Raw genomic sequence first — 24,621 nt, forward strand, 5'->3', positions numbered from 1 at the left:
GGCTGCCAGGGACAACCTGGTCTGTATGCTTCATCGCTCACATTCAGCAGAGAAGGCGAAGAATCTACCCCAATAATCCAGGGATGTGCCATGTCCAGACTAGCTCTATTAGGATCAATCTCTAAAACGGAGACAGTAGCCACTTTCCCTGAGCCATGTGGGGGAGAGAGAAATACGTGCGTAAAATCAAGCTTCAGATAAGGAGGAAAGCAACACAGATGGTTGGACAACCATCAGGGTCCCCTACAGTGGCACTTGTGCAGGAGAAGGGTGACAGTGACTTCTTAGGGGAGACCAGGACAGAAGACACTGGACAGATTGGAGCAAATATAGAAGTAGAGGGACGTGGTACATGGAGTGTGACAATGGAGGGCAGAGAGAAGGCTCACTCCCTCAAGTTCCTGGCATGTGCAATGAATCAATGATTTTTACCAATAAGGTGCAAGCATGGAAGAGTCAGGGAACTCTGTTCTCAATCCTGCCTGCTTCTTAGAATCACTGGAAAGCTTTTTAGAATATAATTATGTGTGGGTTCTTTTCCAGACCAATTAAATCAAAAGCTCTAGAAAGAAGCCTGGACAATGGTGTTTTTGAAAAGTGTCCCAGCGGATTTGAATGTATAGCCTGTTGAGAACCAGGGTTCTAAACCATTTCAAGTAGGAGTAAAGCCAAGAGATTATTTAACCAAACTCCTTATTTTATGAGTAACAAAACCCTGAGTTTTGTCCAGTGTCACAAGCTTTACCCCATTTCCTTTCATTTAAGTGAGCTATGTTTGGGTGCCCATAGTGTGTTGAGAACTGGGCTATGTAATGAGAAACCAAGGTTAGTGGAGGGCCTCACCATGGTGTAGTAGGAAGAGTGTAGATTCTGGAATCACACCAACTGGGGCTCAGTTCCTGGCTCTGCCACCATGAGGTCTTGGATCAATCATTTGAACAATGAGTGTCTTTCTAAATTCTGAGGAGTGAGAGTATCTTGTGGAGGGGTGGAAGAGGTTAGCTGAGAGAATGTACACACTGCCCACAGAGAACCCGAGAGTCAGTTGGAGATTATTAGCACCTTTCCAAACAGGTTGGGGATGATTTCAAGCAAGTTGGGGACTGGCTGGGCAATAATTCTGTAACTGAACTGGATATCCCTGCTATACATGATCACTGTTGGCCAGGATCACATGAATGCACAGGCTGATGGGCCATTAGGATTTCAGTTCAGGTTTTTGTAAGAAAATGACATCCCTTGCCGAGATGACTGATCCCAGAAGAGAGCCCAATCTAAATTTAGAGGGTTTCATAGTTCTCTCAAAAGTCCAGAAATGTGATTTGTCTTCATGCTCAGAGCTTCCAAGATCATATGTAGTAGCCAAGCTGACCATGGTTTCCCCACTTGCTCCATTTTGAACAGTGAATCACTGTATCTATATTGTCAGTTTGGGAACTGAAAGATTGATTCACCAGAGCCATCCAGCTTTCCATGGTAATCAGCTGTCATTAAGAGAGAACATGAGTCATTAGGAATTTGCACATGTGCCTCTGTGTGTGTGTGTGTGTGTGTGTGTGTGTGTGTGTGTACGCGCACGCGCGCCAGGGATTCACTCGTTCCTTCTACATGAATCACCAAAGGCACAAAATCATGACCAGCCTGGAGTGATGGTGCCAAATGAGCATGACCCTGGGGACCCCAGGCCGGACTCAAGACCATCAACAATCTGCAAATAAGTGCACATCTCGCTTGCCTCATGACTTTCCCCATGGGATACCTTGCCTGAAGTTTCCAGGTCAGGAAAAATAATCTCCATCCACAAGGAGAAGATTCAAGGTCCAGGAAAAAAAAAAAAAGGTCAGACTAAAAACATGAAAACAGAAATGCTTTTCAAAAATAATACCTGGATTGAAGGTGACACTTGTCTGGAAGGGGGATAGGACAAATAGATATGGAGTGCTTCCCATGTGTCAGGCACTGAGATTGTAAACATAAAACATCAGAGTAAATTAATTCTGCATGCTTATTTCTTCATCTCAATACTGTTTTGAATATGTGTGTCCTAAGTTTTGAGTTATAAAAATATTTAATAATAACAGGAAACACTTATAAATCATTGAGCTAGACACAAAATTAAATCCGTGATATATACACTACCCTGCTGAAGAGAACAATGCCCATTTAAAGGAGATAGAGCCTAGAGCCATGGCACAAACCAGGAAACCAAGGCCTCCAACTGAGGCTCATCTGCAAGATTTCACACAGAAAGAGCAATCAGTACCATAAACCCTGGCTGCTTAATGCCAAATCTCCCTGCCCCCACCTTCCCCAAATAAATGGGGACACTAGTATGGTATGGCACTTTAATTTTTCTAAATCATAAAGGGGCAATGCACAGTCTTGAACCTGGTGTTTCCTGGCTCCTGGTCCACTACTATTTTAAACTTCTGCCTTAATATGTCCCATAAAGTCTAAAGCAGGTCAGACACCCTGAGGCTTCAGGGTGTTTGCACATCTTCTTTGGTGAGGAGCAACCCATAGAATGGTGAAGGCCAGTAGTCCAGACCAGAGGTCCTGGAGTAATAAGAGATACTCAATATCTGGTAGCCATGTCCCGGATACTCTAGCACATATCATTAGTCATTAACACAAGTCTATGAATTAAGTAGAATTATCTCTGCTTTATAGGAAGCAGAAACCTACAAAATGAAATTACTTGTTTGAAGTTGCTTGGCTGGCATATGAAAGAGTTTATATTAGGATAATAATTTTCTTTCCTGCTATCCTGAAATTCCTTGAGGTCAAAAGCACGTGTTGATAGTTTTGGTAACTTATCACAGTGCCTGGAACAGAGCAGAGCCTCAATAATTGAAAATGTATGTTCTTCTTTGACACTAATATTTAAGAATGTGCCTGGCATTGTGCTAAATGCTTTATAACATATTTTTTTCGGTGTTCAACATGAGCCTCTGAGATATATTTTGGATATCCCTTTAGGCTGGGGAAATATTCTAAGTGAGACTAAGGCTAATGATGAGCACACAGCAGATACAGAATTTAAATTGAGGTTTGTGCAAGCCCCGTGTCCTCCAAATTTATGCTTCTCTGCTTTTTTGGAAGAAGAATGTTACAACCAATAGTCTGATGCTGGAACTGCCTCGCCTCCACGTCTTTCATGCCCTCAACAATTGGCTTCCGACAGCACTGCTGTGCCTTGCAAAGAAAGAACCTGTAGACTCACGGGCAGAAAATGGATTTGCCAACATTTTCCAGGCCGTTTTGGAGTTTCTAGAGTCTGAAGTCAGAATTATTGGAGCTTGGTGTTCCTTACACACTATTTTTATACCTGGAATGTGTTGGGAGCCAGCTGGCTGCTGCCATAGCTCAGATATCACCTGGTGCTTTTTTCTGAACAGGGTGAATAAATCCCACGAACAGCTAAGCCAGACTGTGTCTGTCTGGGTCTGTATCTGATAAGAAGCTCTCAACAACAAGTGAGCTGTATTCCACTTTCTGGGGAGCTGGCTATGTAAAAGGCAGTGGACAAGTGGATAAGAATCACTGGATTTCAAAACGGGAAGGCCCATCCAACCCCATTGCTTTAAGGTAGAAAAATGGAGACCCAGAGCCTTAGGCTGGTATATTGGGTTGCAAAACATGGAAATCAACTCAATGGAGAGTGGCATATCATAATTATGGAGGGCTATTTCATTGAACCCACTTGTAAGACAGACAAACCAGATCGCAAGAATTGGAAAGTCCTCCCTCTTGTGGCAGAGAGATACAGGACACAGATCTCTCCCACCTCCTTCTTTAAAAAAAAAAAAAAAAAAAAAAAGCCCCAAGGCTGAGGAGAATGTTGCCAGCAGGCAGCTTCCAACTTTCCATTCCTCAGGAGTCTGCCTTAGCTATAGAGGCCAGCCTCCAGCAATGCCCTTACTGGAGTGGCCCACATCCTGTGACTAAGCTGGCCAGTGTCAAAGCCCAGCCATTCAGACTAACAAGGGACATCCTGACAGGCAAAATTTATTCCAAAATACCCACTGTGTAGGCTAATGCTTTGTTGGACCTCTATCACAGGTCAACTTCTTCCTCTTCCTCACATAGCTTCCTCTCACTTCCTTTCACAGATGTTCACTCCTAAATACCTTGTACCCCAAACTCTAAGGATCTCTCTTGGAGAACCCAACCTGCAATACTCTGACTCTCTCTAGTCAAATGATATTTTCTTCCTGCAGTCCCTGGTTTATCTGCTCTATTTGACAGCTCTTTTCCCTATAAACTATCTTTGACTTTTCTTCTTGCACATAACCCATCGTGGCTGCACCCCAAATGATTTGTCTCAGCACCAGTGGTACACCATATTTTCCAAACTAACTGCCACAATAGTTTCAGTCCTACATGTCCTTCCAGAAACTGCCACTCCCCATCAAGAGGCAGAGTCTGTTTCTCCTTCTGATGAAGCTGGGCAGGACTTTGTGACCACGTTGGTAAGTAGAATGCATGTCATGAATAACATCATGTGACCTCTAAGATTAAATCATAAAAGACAATATGGCTTCCACCAGGCTTTCTTTTGGGAGACACTTTTTTTTTATTATTTTTTTAAAGATTTTATTTATTAATGAGAGATCCACAGAGAGGGAGAGAGGCACAGGCATAGGGAGAAGCAGGCTCCATTCAGGGAGCCTGATGTGGGACTTGATCCCGGGTCTCCAGGATCTGGCCCTGGGCTGAAGGCAGCACTAAACTGCTGAGCCACCAGGCTGCCCTCTCTTGGGGGACACTTAATATTGGAACCTAGTCACCATGCTCTGAAGGGAGCCCCAACTAGCCCATGTGGTGGGAAAACGTGAAAAGAAACCAAGGCCTCCAGCTGATATCTAGGATCAATAGCCAGACATGTGAACGAATGAAACTTGAGATGATTCCAGCCCCCTACCTTTGAATCTTCTAAGACCCCATACATGGTGGCACAGTTCTTCCCACTGTGCCCTGTGTGAATTCCAGATCATCAGAATCTGAGTATCATAAATGGTTGTGGTATACCACTGAAGTGATTTGTTTCACAGCCTGGTAATTGAAACAGTCCCAAAGTTCACAGGTGTCTTTGACTCCTTTTCCATAGCCAACTGACTCCATCTCAAAGCCCCAATTCCAAATTCCTTGGAAGAGACAAATCAATTGGACCAGGGTGGACACATGACTCAGACCAATCAGCTGTGGTCCTGTGACCAAAAAGCAAGTCTTCACATTTAAAATCCTTTATTGATAAATAATCACATGTCTGTGTGTGTTATATGTTGGATGAGCTATACTGTGTTCACAGTGGGGAGACAGACATGGCCCAGCTAGCATGAAGTGTATTTGTAGAGAAATCAGATAACAACAAGGAAAATAAATCACTTTTTTCTAAGGCAGCTTAGAATCTCAGATCTCCGATCTCAGTTATGGAGACTAAGGGAACTAATTTTTTGGAGAGTCAAGAGTGTGGTCAAGAGTACTATTTTTGCTTTATCCAGATTCAGCAAGCATTTGAGTGTCTACTCTGAGTCTCAGGCTATGCTAGAGGATATTTATGTACAGATGATCCTATATGATGAATATTTGAATCTTCCACTAGGCCTTGAGCATCTTAGGTCCAAAGACATGACAAAATTGTTTGAGCCTGAGCTCAGACCTGGACCACTGTCCACCCTTCTGATGGTCTCCCCCCCTGACACCAGGCTGCCTTAACCCGCATCTGTCAACATAGCTCAAGGTAAAAAGAGTCCTGCCAGAGACCGAATGATATAAAGTGCATGGGCTCTAGAGACAACCTGCCTAAGTTCTAACCTTAGCTCTACCATCACAGCCAGTAAGGAGACAATACAGGGCATGGTTAGCCTTTCTGAGCTTCAATCTCCTGGTCTGTAAAATTGGATATTAATAGTGCTGACCCTGTGGAGAGGAAGAGCTAAACCACGCAATGAGCTTAGAGTACTCTGACACATGTAAGTGCTCAATATATGTTAGCTCTTCCGATCCAGTTCGAGAGGCTGGAGGAAGCTTCCCAGAGAAGGGCCCTTTGAGTGTGCAGATTTTGAACACCTAAAGTTAGGAAAAGAGATTTCCTGATGGAATTAGCAGTGGGAGCAAAACTAGGGAAATTATGGGACACTTAAGCAATCCTATTTCATGGAGCTTGAAGGAAATTTGTCGACTTGTTTATCTTCTGCCTCTCCCATTAGTACATTAGCCTCCCATGAGATAAAGGGCTTCGTCCCACCTAAAGTGTAGTGCCCAGTACACAGCAGGTGTGCAATAAAATTTTACTGACAAGATTAACGAGGTATGCACTGTGTGGTTTTGGGCAAGCTGGCTCTCCTCTCTGAGACTTAGCTCCCTGCCTTCCCAGAAAGGGATAGGACACAATTTTCATGGGCTGTTGAGAGACTTAAATGGATAATCATGCAAATCCTGGCCTCTAGTAGATATTCAACACAGCTAATTCCCTTTCCTTGGAGTCAGGTATCCAGCACAATGTGAAGTGGAGTAGGATCAACAATAAGAAATGTAAAGAGGGAAGTGAAGAGAGGAATTGGGGCATGCTAGGAAAAATAGGGATGTCTTCCTAGAGGAAGCAGAATTAAAACTGAGCCTTGGAGGAGGGAAGCTGAGCTGTGTTTGCACCATAACTTCCAAGACGGACTCCAAGTTCATAGGGAGCTAGGGACAATGGGCATCTACACATGTGCTGCACTGGGCTCCACAGGAAACAGAACCTTCAGGGCAAAGACTCTGCCAGTGAGATGTGCTCTTCCCTCAAAGCTTTTCAAGTTGTTAGCTCTTGGCACCAGAAAATGACACACCTCTTAGTTATAAGACACCAGCTTGTTATGTGATCTGAGCAAGTCACTAAACAAGCTGGATTTAGGTTACATCTGTAAGATAGGATCGATGAGCACCATGGACCCCCCCAGCTCTGACACTCTCAAGTCCCTAGACAGACATCAGGCAGTCATCTCATAAACACATCAACAAATGCAGTTATGCAATCGTTTGCACGTAGTGTTCTTTTGTATTAAAATTTCAAAACAATTTCCAATGAAAGACCTAAAGTAGTTTGATGGGAGACCTGTTTTGAGGGTCAAGTAATACAGAACTAATACAGCAGCAGTGGGAGTCAACTGGCCCTTGGCTATACAAATTCTCTCCTCTTCTCTGGGCCTTGAGCTTTCCCTCTATATAAAGAGGGAGCTGGGTGAAAGGTTGGAAGGTATCTCTGGGCCTTTCAGATCACCAAATTTTTATGATTCTCCTGGGATGAGATCCTTCAGAAATAGTTGCCAGGAATGCTGATGGGTCCCTGAAAGCCTGTTCATTTGGACAACCTGCAGAACTGTGGAATCTGAGTCTGTTTGTGGTCACATCAGGATGGCCTCACCAATGATCTCATTCTCTGGCACATCTTCTGTTATGACAAAGGCCTTGGTGCATCCAAAAGACCTGCCCTGGGTCTAGGGTGTAGCTGTAGCGCATCTCAGCTAACAGAATTGCCTAAACCCCAGGAATTATTTCGCTACGAGGACAGCCTGTGCCAGGAATAAGGGTGGATGGATAATAATAACTCATAAAATCTGCCAAGGGCAGCAAGAGGGTTGCAAAGATTCCTAATTCTAGAGTCAGGAAACCTGGGGTCACACCCAGAGCTCTGTCCCAGCCAGCTATTTGTCCTTGGTTAGGTGCTTACCCTTTCTGAGTACCCCTTTCCACATTTCAGAGTGGGGATGGTATCTTACACACCTCACAGTAAGCTTGTGATGATCCGGTGAGATTACAGATGCATATCCTTGGAATACTATCGGCCCACAAAGTTGAGACAACGTTGTCTCTGATAGTTGCATACACAGAGTGCTTGACAATTTATGGAGCACGTTATTCTTAATGCACGTTCACACCAATTATCTCACATGCTCCTCAACTGCCCTATAAGGAGATTGAGCAAGCCTTATCCCCTCACTGCTTATCAGCTCTGCTCTTGGGGCACTTACTTAGAACATTAAACCTTCAACTTCGTATTTTACTTATTTATGCACATATCTAATCTCCCTATCTTAAACAGAAGCCAGAGCAGGCACGGGGTCTCATGGACCTTGCTCCACCCAACCCCCATCCATACACTACTGTCCTATACATGCTCCATCCTTAGGAATGGAAGTAAGGAAAAGGATGGGAGAGAACAAAGAGATGTGGGGAAGTATGTTATTGGTCCTTGTCTTAATTGGAATGGTATAAGGTAAACTGTCTACTGTAATAGCTACTAGCCACATCAGATTATTTAAATTTAATTAAAATTATATAAAACTTAAAACTCAATTTCTGGGTTGTACTGGCCTCATTTCAAGTGCTTGATAGCCATAGGTGACTACTGCATTGCTCAACATTTCCATCATCATAGAATACTCTATTGGACAATGCTTATATAGAGGAGGGAGCATGAGCTCTGTGTCAGAACCGATTCCAATCCCTCTTCTGGTTCATGCAAACCAGCTCATCACTCTAAGCCTCAGTACCCATATCTGTAAAATCAGGATTAATAATTATATCAATATCCCTTTCACAGGATTGTTGAAAAGTAAGAAAATTAGTTGTTAAGATTTTGTGAGAGTGTGTGGACAAGCAAGAGGTAGGGACAGAGAGAGAAGCAGACATCCTCCCCCTGACCACCACTGCTAAGCAGGGAGCCATAATGTGGGCTTAATCCCAGGACCCCGAGATCATGACCTGAGCCGAAGACAGACACATAAGCAACTGAACCACTCAGGTGCCCCCAAACGAATTCTGTTTTAAACCTAAATGTGAGCAGTCCCTTTGTTCCGATGCCTCCACATGATGGTTAAGATAATGGGTAGATCCAGAAACTAGTATTTACACCATGGGAAGTATCAGGGCTGAGTGGAAGGAACACAGGCAGAGGGGCAGACAGACTGAAGTCTGAATCTTAGTTCTACTTGCCAGCTATGTGATTTGAAGATGATCATTCAACCTCTCCAGGTCTCATTGTCTTTTCAGGTGGAAAAAAATCATTATCTTCAGTTACTTCAACATCTCTACAAGTTAAATACATAAATACATCAGTTCTGGGCAATAGTACATGTTCAATGATGGGAAAATTACATTATATCACCACAAAAAGCACATAGCTGAAATTATTAGTATCTAATTGCTTTAAGTATGGTCACTGTCTTTATCATTATTTTACCTACTACTAACTAGTTAGCTAAAGGTATATACCTTAAGCATAGTAGGGGGTCAAGAGGTGCTGAGAAATTGAAATAAAGTTCTCTCCACAAAGCAGCCAGAAAAGTACCAGAAAGTAATTTTTTGTTATGAAAGGCTGATCATGTCTTTGTCCTAATCAAAAATATCAACATCTTTCCCCCACACATAGAATACATTAAAATCCCCACCTTTGATGGTCTCTAGCATCTGTTGCTGACATACCCTTCTTAGTACCCATGCCCTGGCCACACCAAAGGTCCTGCTCTTGCTAAGGCATGGCAAGCTTATTCCTGCTCCAGATCTTTGTATTTGCCTTTTTCTCTGCCTGAGCTTCACTCCCCACATCCTTACAGAACATCCGGTTCTGGCTCCATAAGCCTTTACTCAAATGTCGTCTGGAGGGCTACCCCTCCTCCATGATTTGCTCCCTGTCCTGCTGCTTGATTGCTTTATAGAGCCCTTACAAATATCCTCTCAACTGAAGATATGGCTTCCTCCCTCACTGCATTCTAGTATTCACTTTATTAATGCAGTGATGAGTAACTCAAATGTAATCTCTGTGAGGGAGAGATCTCTATCTTATTCATTACTTTTACCCTGGATTCAAAACAATGCCTAGAACTTGCTAGGTTCTCAATATATTTCAGTGAATGTTAACATTCAAACAAAATCTGAGGGCTTTGGAACTCCCCTTTCCATTTCTGATACAAAGATATCAGCTTGAGCTCAATGGCCATATTTTCAAATATATTCATACACCCATTTGTTCCCCAAATATTAAACATGTACAGCATGCTTGGTACCTAATCCAGTGCCTGCCTCTGACAAGAAGCATATGACCCTTCCTTAAGGAGTCTTCTCTCCATTCCTGGATCTCCATGAGGAAGCTCAGAAACCATCTGCTGTCTACAGGCTTGAGTTGAAGAAACACATAGAAACCCAGGTGAAGGAATGATTTCTTCCACTGGAAGACATCAAGAGAAATGCCTCAGTGGAGGTGAACTCTGAGCTGGGATCTAAAAGAATAGTTGGGAGTTTGAACTCCCATTGAATACAATATGACCTCTGAGCTGAGATGCCTGGATTTTTTATTTATTATTTATTTGTTTATTAATAAATTCATTTTTTATTGGTGTTCAATTTGCCAACATATAGAATAACACCCAGTGCTCATCCCATCAAGTGCCCACCTCAGTGCATGTCACCCAGTCACCCCCACCTCCCCTTCCACCACCCCTAGTTCGTTTCCCAGAGTTAGGAGTCTCTCATGTTCTGTCTCCCTTTCTGATATTTCTCACTCATTTTTTCTCCTTTCCCCTTTATTCCCTTTCACTATTTTTTATATTCCCCAAATGAATGAGACCATATAATGTTTGTCCTTCAACTGACTTATTTCACTCAGCATAATACCCTCTAGGTTCATCCACGTTGAAGCAAATGGTGGGTATTTGTCGTTTCTAATGGCTGAGTAGTATTCCATTGTATACATAGACCACATCTTCTTTACCCATTCATCTTTCCATGGACACCGAGGCTCCTTCCACAGTTTGAGATGCCTGGATTTGAAACCTGTTTCTGCTGCTTCCCTCCACAGAACTGTCCCCAGATGTCCCATCTGTAAAATGAGGACTGTAAATTAGATACCAAGTAGGATTGATATGAGAATTAAATTGGATTATCCATTAAAATTCTTAAGTTGGTGGTTGGTGTCTAGTAAATGCTCAATAGATATCAATTAGGCAGCCATTTTCTTAGAGAACATCCGAATGCTGCATGACCATAGAAGAAAGTTAGTGCTTTCTCATAACTGCAGCATGGAGCACCTGGGTGGAGCAATCATGGAAGGAGAGATTGGTTGAGGTCATGCCATGGAGGGCTTTGTAAGCAGAATTTGGCTTTGATCTGAAAAGAAATGAAGAGCTCTGGAAGGAGCATAAGTTGGAACATAGCATTCTTACATGTGCAAACTGTCTAACTGCTGCACAAGGATGTGAGGAGCTGGCCGGAGTGGAGGCAGAAGGAAGTAGGCTGTCACACAAGTCCAACCTAGAAATGAAGAGCATCATTAGTGGGAGAAAGAAGAGAGACCCTGAAGAAATGAAGAGTCTTGGTCACGTTGTCACTGTGGGTCCAGCAGGCCATAGGCACACTCAGAAGGATTGTATTTAATAAAAAGCCACCCTGAGTGGTATAAGCAAGATTAAGGAACAAGTTACAACTAAGAGAATGAAGGCATCACCACCCCCAGATCTGTGGAGACAAGGGAAGGGAATAATATTTACAAGAACCCAGAGAACTCAGCAGCCAAGGAAGATGGCTGATCCAATATGAGCTATACCCAGAGTCAGGAGCACAGCTGCTACAGACCATGGCCAAGCAAAAGGAGGAAGGGTAAGGAATAACATACCCAGCTCCTATCCCCTTCCACTCTTTGGTCTCATGCCAGTGCCTCTCTCTAGCCAAACCCAGCTGGAAGCTAGAGATCAGAAGAGCCTAGGTCACGTCATCTGTAGATATTAGCTGCCTTGGGTCAACAGAAGGTGAGAGAAGGGTGAAAAATGGGTCTTGGGGAGGGGTCCATTGATGAATAGTAAGTTTCACAGTTACCAATTAGATGAGGGTGGATACTAATTGGCTGTGGGGAGGGAGAGGAATTTGTCCTAACTCCTGAGGTTTCTTGCTAAAGAGACTTACCCAATAACACATCTGTGAAATGGGCATTGAGATGCCTCTCCAAGCAAATCCCATTTGAGTTTTCACATACCCCTCAGTGTTTGCCCCAAGTGTCTTGATCTTCTTCCCCTTTCCTTTCCACCCAACAAATGTTACCTATTGCTGAATGCTTGGAGAAGTTTGCCAGAAAAGGATTTGCACTAGATTGATATAATTTCATTAGAACTACAGCTAAAAAACTGGTTTATTGCATATTTTCAAAGTCATAAACAGATAAATACAAGAATGACCTCTGGAGGCAAAAAAAAAAAAAGTGATTGTAGCAAAAAGTACCTCACTCCTTAGCAAAACATATTATTTTTCCATAAACACCATGGGAAGCCAAAAAGCTACATGGAAACAGTCCCAGCTACATAGCCCTGCCCCTCTCCTTCTGACACATCTAATTCCCTGTGTCTCTGACGGGTTCCAGGCCTGGATGGATCTGTGCATGCTGGAGCACCAGGCCACAGTGACGTGATGCTCTGAGTGACGCTGAGGCAGGCACACCCAAGAGAAGAGAAAACTGCCTGGGGACCAGGATACCATTATTACAGGAGTCACAGGAACTGTTGACAGCAACAGCCAGGACTTCTTTCTACAAAGTACTCCCAGGAAGCCTTCACAGGCCTGGAGAGCAGAATGGTTTTCATCATTAATTAACACACTTTTCACAATGGGGCCAGAAGTAGTTAGACTAGCTAACAGATACTAGGATTCATGGAGGAGACAGACTGGCAGCTATGGGCAAGCCTCAGCTTCAAACTCTGCTCTGTGGGTCACAAGAAGAAGTCTGAACTCCTTGGGAGGTCTTTCAAGACCTTCCAAGATCTGATGCTTGTTTGTCCTAACCTTTCATACAACCAAGTTACTAGCATTCTGTCCAAATATGCCCTATAGGCACTTTGGGCATCTGGGCTGCTTCATGTCCCAATCCCTCTGCCTGGAATGCCCTTCTCTTCTTTACCTAGAACTCTCCTACTTTTTTCATAAGACCTTTCTCTATTGACATCCTTATTTCTCAAGAAAGGCTCTGCAGAGAAGGTAATGTCAGGCACTCCCCTATGTCTCCATAGCTCCTTGGGCTGCACTTACAAGCAGTAAACAAGTAGAGTATTTGTGCCACTTCCACATCAAGCCTATGAGCCCCTAAGAGGCAGGGTTTGCATCATGGTGCTCCTCTGGGACACACCCACTACTCACACAGGAACTTACAGCACTAAAGCTTACCATTCTCCCATTGGACAATTCTTCTCACCGGAAACTTCTTCCTATTTTTTTTCTGAAGTCTGGAGTTTCTGACCAGTACTAGTTTGGCTTTTATATGTAATAACAGTCCCTGCTGGTGCCACATCACAGCCATTCAGATCTTCTAAAGCAATGACAATGCCCTACTAGCCCTTCTCTCTACAATATTCTTTATTTTTGCCTGTTTGGTTTCTGTGGGGCTTTTTTCCCCAAAAACATCACTTTAGGATTCAAATAGATTTGATTTGGATATGAGTTCTGCTACAACCCAGTCCCAGTTTACTCCTCTATCAAATGGGGATAATAATGTCTATGTTGGAGGAATGTTGAGTGAATTAAATGACATATTTGATGGAGATCCTGGCAGATAGCATGTCCTCAAATACTGCTGAATGAGTGAACTGGGGCTCTGTGTCACATAAAGGGAGTAACATTCTCTACATCTAAATCTCGTCTATTAGTTAAAAGTCAACAAATAGTATATCTATGCCAGATACTTGCTAGAATCTTAGGATAGAGCAATGAACAATAAGGCATGTATGATCCATGGTTCCTAAGATTGTCATTGGACAAATAATGTCAAAACACACATGTAGTAAATAGTATGAGGGTGAACTTGCAGATCACTCAGCTGAGTTCACCTAAGCAGGTCATTGAAGGACTCCTTGTGGAAGAGGCTCTACATTAGCAAATAGAATACTTAGACAACTTATAATTAAAATTCTTTGCTTCCCATCCTGTTATCATTTGTATAGTTCTCTTGGGAACATTATGGAGAAAATGAGATAGATTGGCCAGACAAGAATATTAAACCCTGGAATCCCTGGGTGGCTCAGTGGTTTAGCACCTGCCTTCATCCCAGGGCCTGATCCTGGAGTCCCAGGATCGAGTCCGGTGTCGGGCTCCCTGCATGGAGCCTGCTTCTCCCTCTGCCTGTGTCTCTGCCTTTCTCTCTCTCTCTCTCTCTCTCTCTCATGAATAAATAAAATTTTTTTAAAAAATTCTTTCTTAAAAAAATATTAAACCCTGAATGTACTATTATCAAAATTGGACAACTTTTAGTTCTAAGTACTGTACTGACTGGTAAATATGATGGTAAACACACTAACCAGTGAATACATGAAGTCAGTGGTTCTCAAATGACAATAGAAATATTGCATATGTTGCATACTTTTCACAGGTTTGATGCCAATTTTTTCAGTGCATAAAATTTGTGTATAACTGAAATTATATATTATGTCTGCAATATTTCTCATCTGAAAGATTAAGTTGAGGATACCATGTGTCCTTGGTGTTCGGTAGAGTGAAATTTGTTTGCACTATCACTATTTCTATTCAGTATTATACTAGAGGTGTTAGCCAGTGTAATAAGTTGAGAGGGAAAAGAACACAGGAATGGGAAAGGAATAAATAAGACTGATATTGTGCACAGATGATATTAATGGTATATGTAGAAAATCTAAAACAATCTTGGACAAATTGTTAGAATTAAGATGTGAATTGAGTAAGACCACTAAATTCACATGGTCAATATATAATTTAAAAATGAACTTTAAAAACATAATTGCTCTAAGAAATGTCAGACATTCTAACAAAAATTGTATTTTTCTATATACAAGTTTTTCAAATCATTACTGAGAGAAATCAGAGGACACTTGCTGAAATTAAAGGATATACCATGTTCATGGATTGGAGGACTCAATATTGTAATTTTGTCAGTTCTATCAAAACTGATCTATACATTCAGCATAATCCTGATTAAAATCCCAGCAATTTTTTTTTCCAAAATGTCTTCGTTTGGATCACTTTAAAGTAAACCCTGAGATGAGGATTCACATGCAAGTGATTTATTAGAGAAATGTTCTCAGAAGGAACTGATTGGGAAGTAGAGAAGTAGAACATGGAAAGGGAAGAAAGTGAGCAAAAATCTGGCCTCTGCATGATCCCACAGGGAAATTAAGGAATGTAACTGACACCTGAAATCTTTCCCACTTCAATGCACATAAGTTGGGCTTTCATATTCCTGCAACAGTTAGTCATTGCTAAGATCTATGGAGTACCTAAACTCCCTGGCATTTAAAGCTCTCTATACATTTGGGCAAAGTGGTTCCTGTAGCTTTCAGGGCATCCTTCAAAGAGAATTACAGGTACAGGCTGCAGGAAATAAAACCTACAGGAGCTAGGAGAGAAGGGCAGATATGAAGAGCAAAGGATTCCTGAGGGGCTTGGGGTTGAAAGTGGAAGATTCTTACTGTATGGAAATCAACAAGCTGATTGTAAAATTTATATGGAAAGGTAAAGAGCCAAGCCAAACAAAGATAATCTGAAAAAAGAAGAGTAAAGTTGAAGTACTTAAACTACCAGATTTCAAGACTTGCTATAAATCTACATTAAGTCAAGTGTGGTATTGATCCAGGTATAGACAACCAGTGGAACAAATACCAGAAACAGATGCATACATACACAGTCAATTCATATCACTGCAGTACAGTGAAAAAAGAGTGATGTTTTTAATAATTGGTGCTGAGTTAATTGGATATTAATATGGAATTAAACTTTGAACTCTAATATACATAAAATTTGGTTCTAGATGGATTATAGCCCTACTGTGATGGGTCAGGAAAATAAAACCTCTAGAAGATAACAGAAAAGCATATCTTCATAACCTTGGGGTAGGCAAGTATTTCTTAAGTAGAATACAAAATACACTAACCATCAAGGAAAAGAGTCATGAATTTGACTTTATTAATATTAAAAACTACAGCTTATCCTGAGGAAAGACAACAGTAGGAAAAGGTATTTATATTACACATAGCCAACAGAAAATTCATAATAAAAAAATATAAAGAACTGTAAATTATTAATAAGAGAAATTTTTTTGTAAATAAAAGACTCGCAGAAGCATTTCACAAGAGGTTATCCAAATGACCAGTAAGCACATGATCAAATCAGAGAAATGTAAATTAAACCACAATTAGATGCCACTATGTATCCACAGGGATTTCTAAATGGAACAAGAAAAAGAACTCTGACAAAACCCTAACATTTCTAATAGTGTTCAGCACCTGGAACTTTTATGCCCTATTGGTAGTAGTATAAACTGCCTCAACTTTGAAAATTGGGAGAATCTACTAAGACTGAAGAAAAAAAAAAAAAAAAAAACACACGGTCCATGACCAAGTAATTCAACACCTAAGACACATACCTAACAAAAGTTTTATTAATTTGCCCAACAAAAGGCATGCCTAAGGAATGTTATAACAACTTCACTCATAGTAGCCAGAAACTGAAATTTATTTATATACCGAAATGCCAATATATACAAAATGTAGACAATAAAGCAATGAGAAATATCAAACTGATACACATGATATGCATCAATCTCATGGCATAATAAGTGAAGAAAAATCAAACACAAGTGAATAAAAACTATTTCATTTTTTATGAATTATGAAATGCAAAATGAATCGATGATAATAGAAATTATAATAGCTGTCACATGTATAGACTGTATTGACTGGGAGGTGATATAAGGGAACCCCATGAGGTGCTGGGAGGAATTTTATCTAAGTAGTAAAAATTCACTAAAACATAAGTTTAATACCATGCTGTCTATTGCATGTGAAGTCGTATTTCATTAAAAAACAAAAACCAGAGCTCTAAAAAATAAATAAATAAATAAATAAATAATAAATAAATAAAATTTTTAAAAAAAAGTGCCACAAGTTTATTGTGGACATTTAAGAAAGTATGGAAACACACAATGAGATATCCCAGTGTTAATATTTTTTTAATTACAAAAATTACATAGATTGTAAATGCTGTTTTGTAGTTAATAAACAAGGTTCCTGTACCTGTAAAAAAAATGTCATGATAATTTTTCTTCAATAGATTTTTTTACTGCAACATAAAAAATATTTTCTTACGTAAACAGTAAGAATATAACATGACTCTAAGCTAGAGAACTTTGCCTCATGCCCAAACACATAAGAATTAATAGTAGGACAGAGGAAAAGACATTTCTGAAGGGGTGGATGGTCTGGCATAACCACATAAATATGCAACAACTGTTCACACAGTTTATGAGAGCTTCTCAACCTGTTTGTCATACTCTTTCAAATACTGAATTGTTTTGCAGGCAATATTAAAGAAGTATTAACAGCAAATTCATTCTGCCTTACATTTTTTCCTAATTAACACCAATAAAATGTGGAATTATTTTTTAAAACTTGACAACTCTGAAGGGAAAAAAAAAAACTAGGATAAGACTTTGGTGAGGAAAAAGTTTAGGGAATCCTTGAACTAAATTATCACCAGGAATGCATCTCCCCATTGGTGCCGCTACATATACTCCAATGTTTGTGACCAGCTATGAAGCATGGTATACATATTGTTATAAGCATTAATGAAAAATAGGGATTGTAGCTGGTTTATGCATTTTTGTAAATTAAAGCAGATTCAAATTTCTATAATTTCACTCATTTATATACTAAGATGCTAACTTGTGTGGGAACAACAGAAAGTTTCATGAAGTTTACAGGGAATTGAACACCATTCTGGATGTGCCTGTAGTGTATATTTATATTAGAATCACCCGTTGCAGATGTCTTATTTCAAAGCCTTTTTCTTTTTTTACAGCTTTATTCTGAATCATTTCAAGCCTCATTTTTGTTATCCATTAGAAAGGTATAATAAGTCTCACCTTGAGGTGCCTGGCTGGCTCAGTCACTGGAGCATGTGACTCTTGATCTTGGGGTTGTGAGTTTGAACCCCAGGTTGGGGGTACAGCTTACTTAAAAATAAAATCTTAAAAAAATACTAATTCTCACCTAACTTGTATGTTGCTGTGAAGATAAAAAATAAAACCTGTTCGGTATGTATTATGTGCTAAATGCTATATCAGGAACTTCCCATGCATCAGGTATTTTCTGGAACCAACTTTTTAAACATTGTATTTATTTTAGAGAGAAAGCAAGCAAGTTGGGGGTGAGGGGTAGAGGGAAGAGACAGAGGAAGAGAGAGAATCCCAAACAGGCTCCATGCCCAGTGTAGAGCTGGACGTGGGGCTCCATCTCACAACCTTGAGATCATGACATGAGCCAAAATCAAGAGTCAAATGCTCAACTGACTGAGCCACCCAGGTGCTCCATGGATCTGACATTCTGAACATAAAATGCGAGTCCATTTCTTCAGCTGAGCAATAGCCCATGTCAAATTCAGTCCATGATTGTATGAAAACTTGATTTTTATTCATGGAAAGAAGCATACATCATTAGGCTTTGACCCAAATTCAATTTGTTGGGATGAATATTGACAGACTAATAAACCAACATGCTTTCGAGTAGCAAGAAAGGGAAACACAGTACTTCATTCTCAGAAGAGTTAAGATTTAGTGACCCAAATACTAGTAAGAAATAATTGTTCTGGGGTTAATTTTTTAAGCAAACATAGAGCCTTACAGCCCTACTCTCTATCCTTCTCTACTTCCTCACCTGAGGGGGGGGGGGACAAGAGAGAAAGAAAATATGTCATCTTTAACCAGAATGAAAACTCCAATCACCCAGCTGTTTTGTCAGTTTTATTTGTGATCTAATTTTAAAACTTAGAAGTCTGCCTGAGACACAGTGGCCACACCCTAAAAATTCATTGACTAATTGCATGAATGAATGAATGAATGAATGATGGGGGAAGGGTTTAGAGCTATCATGCCTATATAGAGTTGTAGAGACCATTAGCCTCTGTTCATCTACTTCCTATCACTTAAGCAGATGTGTCCCTGGCTTCAGGGGAGAGTTTCTGCTTGACCAGCCTATGTTAACACATAATCGACAATTATTACAGCCCAACAGCCCCTGTACCAATCAGTGTCCTGGTAAGAAACAGAACACTCAACATGTTTAACTGAAGAAAACTTAAAGAAGAGATTATTTACAGAGGTGAGGACAGCATTAAGGGACATATGCAGATGGGGCACCTGGGTGGCTCAGTGATTGAGCGTCTGTCTTTGGCTCAGGTCATGATCCTGGGGTCCTGGGATCAAGTCCCACATCAGGCTTCCTGCTTCTCCCTCTGCCTATGTCTCTGCCTCTGTGTGTGTGTGTGTGTGTGTGTGTATGTGTGTGTGTCTCATGAATAATAAATAACCTCTTTTTAAAAAAGGGGGGGGGGAACATACCCAGAGTCTAGGGATTGCAAAAAGCTACTGCTACTCCAGTAGCTGAAAGGGAAAGAAAAGGGACCAGCTGGATCAGAGCCCAGTGAGACTGGGAGATGAAGGAGAGGGGCTGCCCAACAGGAGCTACCCTAACCATGGCAAAGCAGGGAGGGAGTAGACAAACTAAGTACCCACCCTCTCTTTTCTTCATTCTACTATCCTGTCAGCACTTAGCGGCCAAACTCAACTGAAAAACAGGAAAGAGCCAGAGTGATACATTCTATAGAGGTCAGACTCTGGGCATTAGAGTCAGTCAGAGAGGAGTAGAGAATAGATCTAGAGGACAAATAGGGAATAACCAGTACAGTCGTCTTCATACATGTTCCACCACAATGAGGAAAGCTCTGAGGCCTTGACAATGAGCCCAAATATTCACTGGTCCCTTGGTTCTGTCTTCTATCATTAACTGTTTGCTCCCAGTTTTAATCTTCTCTCTCCAACTACATTCAGTGGTCTGGGGTCTTCTTCATCATGGATGATTATACATGAAAAGCACCAGTTAAATATTGGCTAAAGAGTAATCACATAGTAGGGAGCACTCAGTATGGGGGCATTTGCATGATGCCATGCATTGGACTCAACCCTGGATAGAAATTGCAAATGCAGCAGAGATTATCTCTTTCCTCAAAGCACATACAGTCATGGAGTGGGAGTATACAGAAAGTAAAAATTAAATTAAAAAAGAAAGCTAGTGATAATGCAACAATGAAGAGGACAGTTTATTGAGAAGGAATAAATGAAAGCATGAAATGCCTTCCCGTTGGAAAAGGAAACTTACATTATTATATTTTTTTCCCAGAGTTTAATCACCTTTTGATTTTTATATTCCACAAAAAAAAGAAAAAATATTGGTGTTGATTTTGGGTAACCAAAACAATAGTAAGTAGAAGGAATTTCTGGGCACAAGAAAGAGAAGTTTTGGAATTAGATAGACTAGGAACCAAATCTTAGGCCTACCACTTTGAAGTCTGAAACTACTGCAATCTCATTTCTAATTGGTGATAGTGATACTTCGGTTGCAGGGTGGCTGAGAAGATGAAATCATTTGACTTTCTGACAAAACCTGGGCACTGGGCTAAGAATTTGGGATGTTGTGGTTTCTAGTCAAAATATTCAACCTGTGTATATATTAAGGATGAAGGGAAGGAAGGAGGTCTCTAATATAGGTAAAATCTCTATTTCCCTATGATTATAATTAAGGCCACCTTAGGAATAAAATACTATGGTAACACTGTCTATATGATTCCAAATTGTGCTCTTAATTTTCTACTCCAAAGGAAAAAGCATATGATTGCACATCAAAAAATGTCTGCTCAGTGGTTGAAGTTTAGATTGGAGTTAATTTCAAGGTTGATTGGAATGTCAGAGTTAATGATTTTGTCTGCGAAAACTTGGAATTCGTGATTATCCTTAAAGACTGTAAACAGTGTTGAAAAGAGGCTATTTGTCCTCAACTTGTTTTTTCTCAGAATTGTCTCCCCCACCATGATCTTTCTGCAATAACCTCAACTGTCTGCAATAGTAGTTAAAATTATGGTGCCTGACCCTCTCTTGAATTTATAAACCAGTCAGTCTGTTATTAGTGTTGTTATTAAGTCTCAAAGATTGTTTAATCAAAAAGTGACCTGATTCTCTTCCCATAGTATCTGGAGAGATACAGAGCTAAGACTAAATAAGAGGCAGAAAAAAAATGCACATAAGTTAAATAATTTGGGTTGGAAACTAGATAATAAAATGCATGCATCAAAAAGAAAAGTGAAAGAAGCAAAGTTCTTTAAAGAATGAGAGAGTAGTTGTCAGTAGCAAACCAGGACAGGGAGAGAAGGGAGGCGAAGGAGCCTAGAGAGAAAGAGAACAGGGAGGAAGAAGAGGAAGGAGAAAAAGACAAGAAAAGGAAAAGAAAGCAAGCCTCAATCCAATCTTGCAAAAGTTCACAATAACACTAGAGTTCGTGAGAAGAATGGGCTTTCTCCCCTACTGTGGCATCCAGTGTCATCAGATATTTAAAAGACTCCACCATCCAGGGATTATTTATGGACTCCAAGACTGTAAATCATTTCTGTATGACCTTGGAGCATGGCTTGCGTCCTTTGGGACATGTTATATGATACCTCTAAGCCTCCGTTCCAGCCCATTCCCCATCCTTGATGCCTTTCTCTCCACAGTCTTTCAGTCTTCTCACATTAACATGGAATTCCACTCTGGCAGAGCTAGAGGGCTCTTGGAGGTCATTTAGTTCAGCTCCCCCATTCTAAAGAGAAACGAGTCCAGAGAAGAAGAGGAGCTATGTGTTCAAAAAACCAAGACTGGAAAAAAAAATCCAACACTTCTTCTAGTCCAGGGTACCTTCAAAAGATGAATTCTTAAATGGGGTTGCAATTGGGATAAGGGAATCAGGAAATACCTACATACCTCTCCCCCCAATTTCTTAACTACTGTTTCCTATACTCAGGGATTCCTTTGATAGGAAACAAAGCTCTTCACTCTTCAGGAAGAAGGAAGAATGCTGTGACTGACATTTATTGAGCACCTTCTATGTGCCAGGCACCATGCCAGATGCCTCCCATCCACGGTCCCATTTAATCTTCACAATAATCCCATAACCGAGGTTCTATTAGTCCCACTTTCCTTCTCTGAGTTCAATTACCTCAGCTGTAAGATGACCTTCCTGAGGTCACAGAGGTTAAGTTCCAAAAACAGGGTCCAACTGTAGGTTTGTCTTTCAAATAACAATGGTGCTTCATTGGGGTGGGGGTGGATTTTGGAATCAAACTGTATTGTGTAACAAGGCACATGAGGAGAGAGGGTAGAGTGCTGTGCAAGGGAGACGCACCACCTCTCCACCTTCCACTGGCAAGGGGGCCAAGATGAGATTCAGCTATGTATCCAGGATGAAGAAAGGAGACTGAATCATTGGTGAGCACCGGTGTTCTCTGCCATGGTACGCTGCCTTAAAAAGGCAAACAACTCTCTCATTATCGTCTGATGAGATTACCCACAATAACCATATGAGTTCAGCGCTCTCAGGATGAGGCTCCAAAAGGAGGATGGTATTCAGTCAAGATCACAAAGGCATAAGCTTCAGAGGCAGAAAATCTCAGGTCAGGCTCCAGCTGTAAATCCAAATGTCTTCCCTCTACACTGCCTGTAGATCTCAGCTGATCCTCAGGCTGACAAAGAGCCAGATCACATTGGCCCCTCCTTACCCAGCAGAGCATCTGCAAGGAGTTTCTGAACCCTGAACTGTGATTATAATTGCACTGAATGAGACACTCCACTCCTCCATTTGCTTCTATCAGAATCACCACGTAAATGTAGCCAAAGAAGGAAGAGCTTGGGCTTCTCTGTCTGAATTCTCAGAATCAGTGAGTCAAATTGCCTGGCCTGGGAAGTCTCAAGGAAAGTATGTTGGCATAGCCTCCGTGAGGGAAATTGGGTATTCTGACTTTCACTCAGAACTCTCCAAGCATGCAAGAGCACTGAGGCCCTCTGGTTTCTGCCTGTGAGATAATTGGATATTTCTCCCCCACCATCTCCCCATACAGGATAATAGTTTACAGATTGGGAAATTAAACAGAATCTTCAAATGCAGAGGGTGGGTTTGTTTCAGTATATGGTAGAAATAATAGAATCAAGAGAATTTTTAAAAAGAAAACACAGATCAATAGAACACTGATAGAAACCAAACCAGGGTCAAAATACGTGGGGTTTGGGGCCTTCCTTTGATTTATTGGTCTGGGGAGAGGATAGTCCCATCCTCTCTCTGAATCTTGACCTCCTCTTCCTTGAAACCAAATGGGTTACTTGAGTGATTCTGGGTCAGGGTAGCTCTACCCCTAAAGGGCATTTGTGAAAGTATAGAGACATTTTGTGATTGTCACAGCAATTGATCAATTGAGGACACAATTGATCTTTAGCAGGAAGAGGCCTGCAAGATGTGGGATAGTCTCACCAATAAAGGACTGTCGCTCCCATAACACCAGTAGTATCGTTGAAAATTTTTTGATAATCTCTTGCAGCTAGAATCAAAGATTTTTAATGAAAAATTGGCCTAATTTTCTGCTTTGGTAGCTAGGAAACTCCGAGCAAACTGGAGAAGCCTCAGTCACAGTTCTCTGTAGCCTAAGTCCTTGGTATTATTATGATACTTTCTATTTATTCTTCCCTTGTCCTCCCTACATACACATAAACACACACCAATGTTGTACTTCTTGAACTTTCGCCATTACCTTAGTGATCAAATTTTAAATTAATCTTCTTTTCTATTGTTCTTTCCTTTTTTAATGGATTTGCATTTTATTATCACATGGTTTCATTGTGAGCTATTCGTATACGCTTCCCCTACTAGACTAAACTCCTCAATGGCAGGGAAGTGTCTTGCTCATATTCGTTCATTCATTTGATAATTCAAATGATACTTTTAATAGCTAATATACATTGAGCACTTACTATGTACCAGCAACAGTACCATGAGCTTTTACATGTCTTGAGTCAGTTAACCCTTAAGTACTCGTATTATCCCCATTTTATGGATGAGAAGATTGAGGCTAAAGGAGGCTAAATGACTGGCATGCAGTCACACAAGCAGGTATCATATTAAGGATTGCAAATCTGACAGAAAACAGTTCCTGCATTCAAGGAGCTTGCGTTCTGACAGGCAAATGAACCAATACGGACAGCACAGCACAACATGGTCTCTGAGTGTGATTGTAGAGATTGCCAAGTGAGCCCCAAGGAGAGGCACAGAGCCCAGTGTCTGGAGAGGAGACCCAGAAAAGATGATGCCTAAGCTCAAGTTAGAGACCCAGTGAGAATGATCAGAGAGGCCAAAGAGCAAGGACACTCCACTGGGAAACCCAAAAATAAGAGAGTATACATCTCAGGGACTGCAAATGCCCAGCATTTTAAGCCATTGCTTGAAATGTGACTTGCCTATAGGGACTGAAATCCAGTATAATTTACCCATAGGGAGACTGAAAAGGTATGTTGTTGAAGTCCCAGAATTTGGTTTTGATGGGAACCAAGCTGTAAATGATCAGGGCATAGCCTACAGCCTTGGTGTCAGTCCTCCTCAACATCAGAGGCAAAGAACAATAGAGAGAAGAAATGTGTGGGAAATATCAGAAAGGGAGACAGAACATAAAGACTCCTAACTCTGGGAAACGAACTAGGGGTGGTGGAAGAGGGAGGAGGGCGGGGGG

At 41.1% G+C, this 24,621-nt stretch overlaps 1 long non-coding RNA gene across 2 annotated transcripts in view; it reads left to right on the forward strand.

The window, feature by feature from the left end:
* The first annotated feature begins 3,913 nt into the window (after nucleotides 1-3,913).
* The window catches only part of LOC112647087 (uncharacterized), a 36,594-nt gene continuing 15,886 nt past the window's right edge, over nucleotides 3,914-24,621 (forward strand). Inside the window, exon 1 of one of the 2 annotated variants that reach the window (XR_003128065.3) lies at nucleotides 3,914-4,472. This is a non-coding gene — a long non-coding RNA (uncharacterized LOC112647087). Of the gene's footprint in view, nucleotides 4,473-19,056; nucleotides 19,143-24,621 lie in introns of those variants that run through there. The other variant, XR_003128064.1, reaches the window with a different exon arrangement.

The sequence above is a fragment of the Canis lupus genome, chromosome 5, assembly GCF_003254725.2.
Source record: "Canis lupus dingo isolate Sandy chromosome 5, ASM325472v2, whole genome shotgun sequence".
Lineage (NCBI taxonomy): Eukaryota > Metazoa > Chordata > Mammalia > Carnivora > Canidae > Canis > Canis lupus.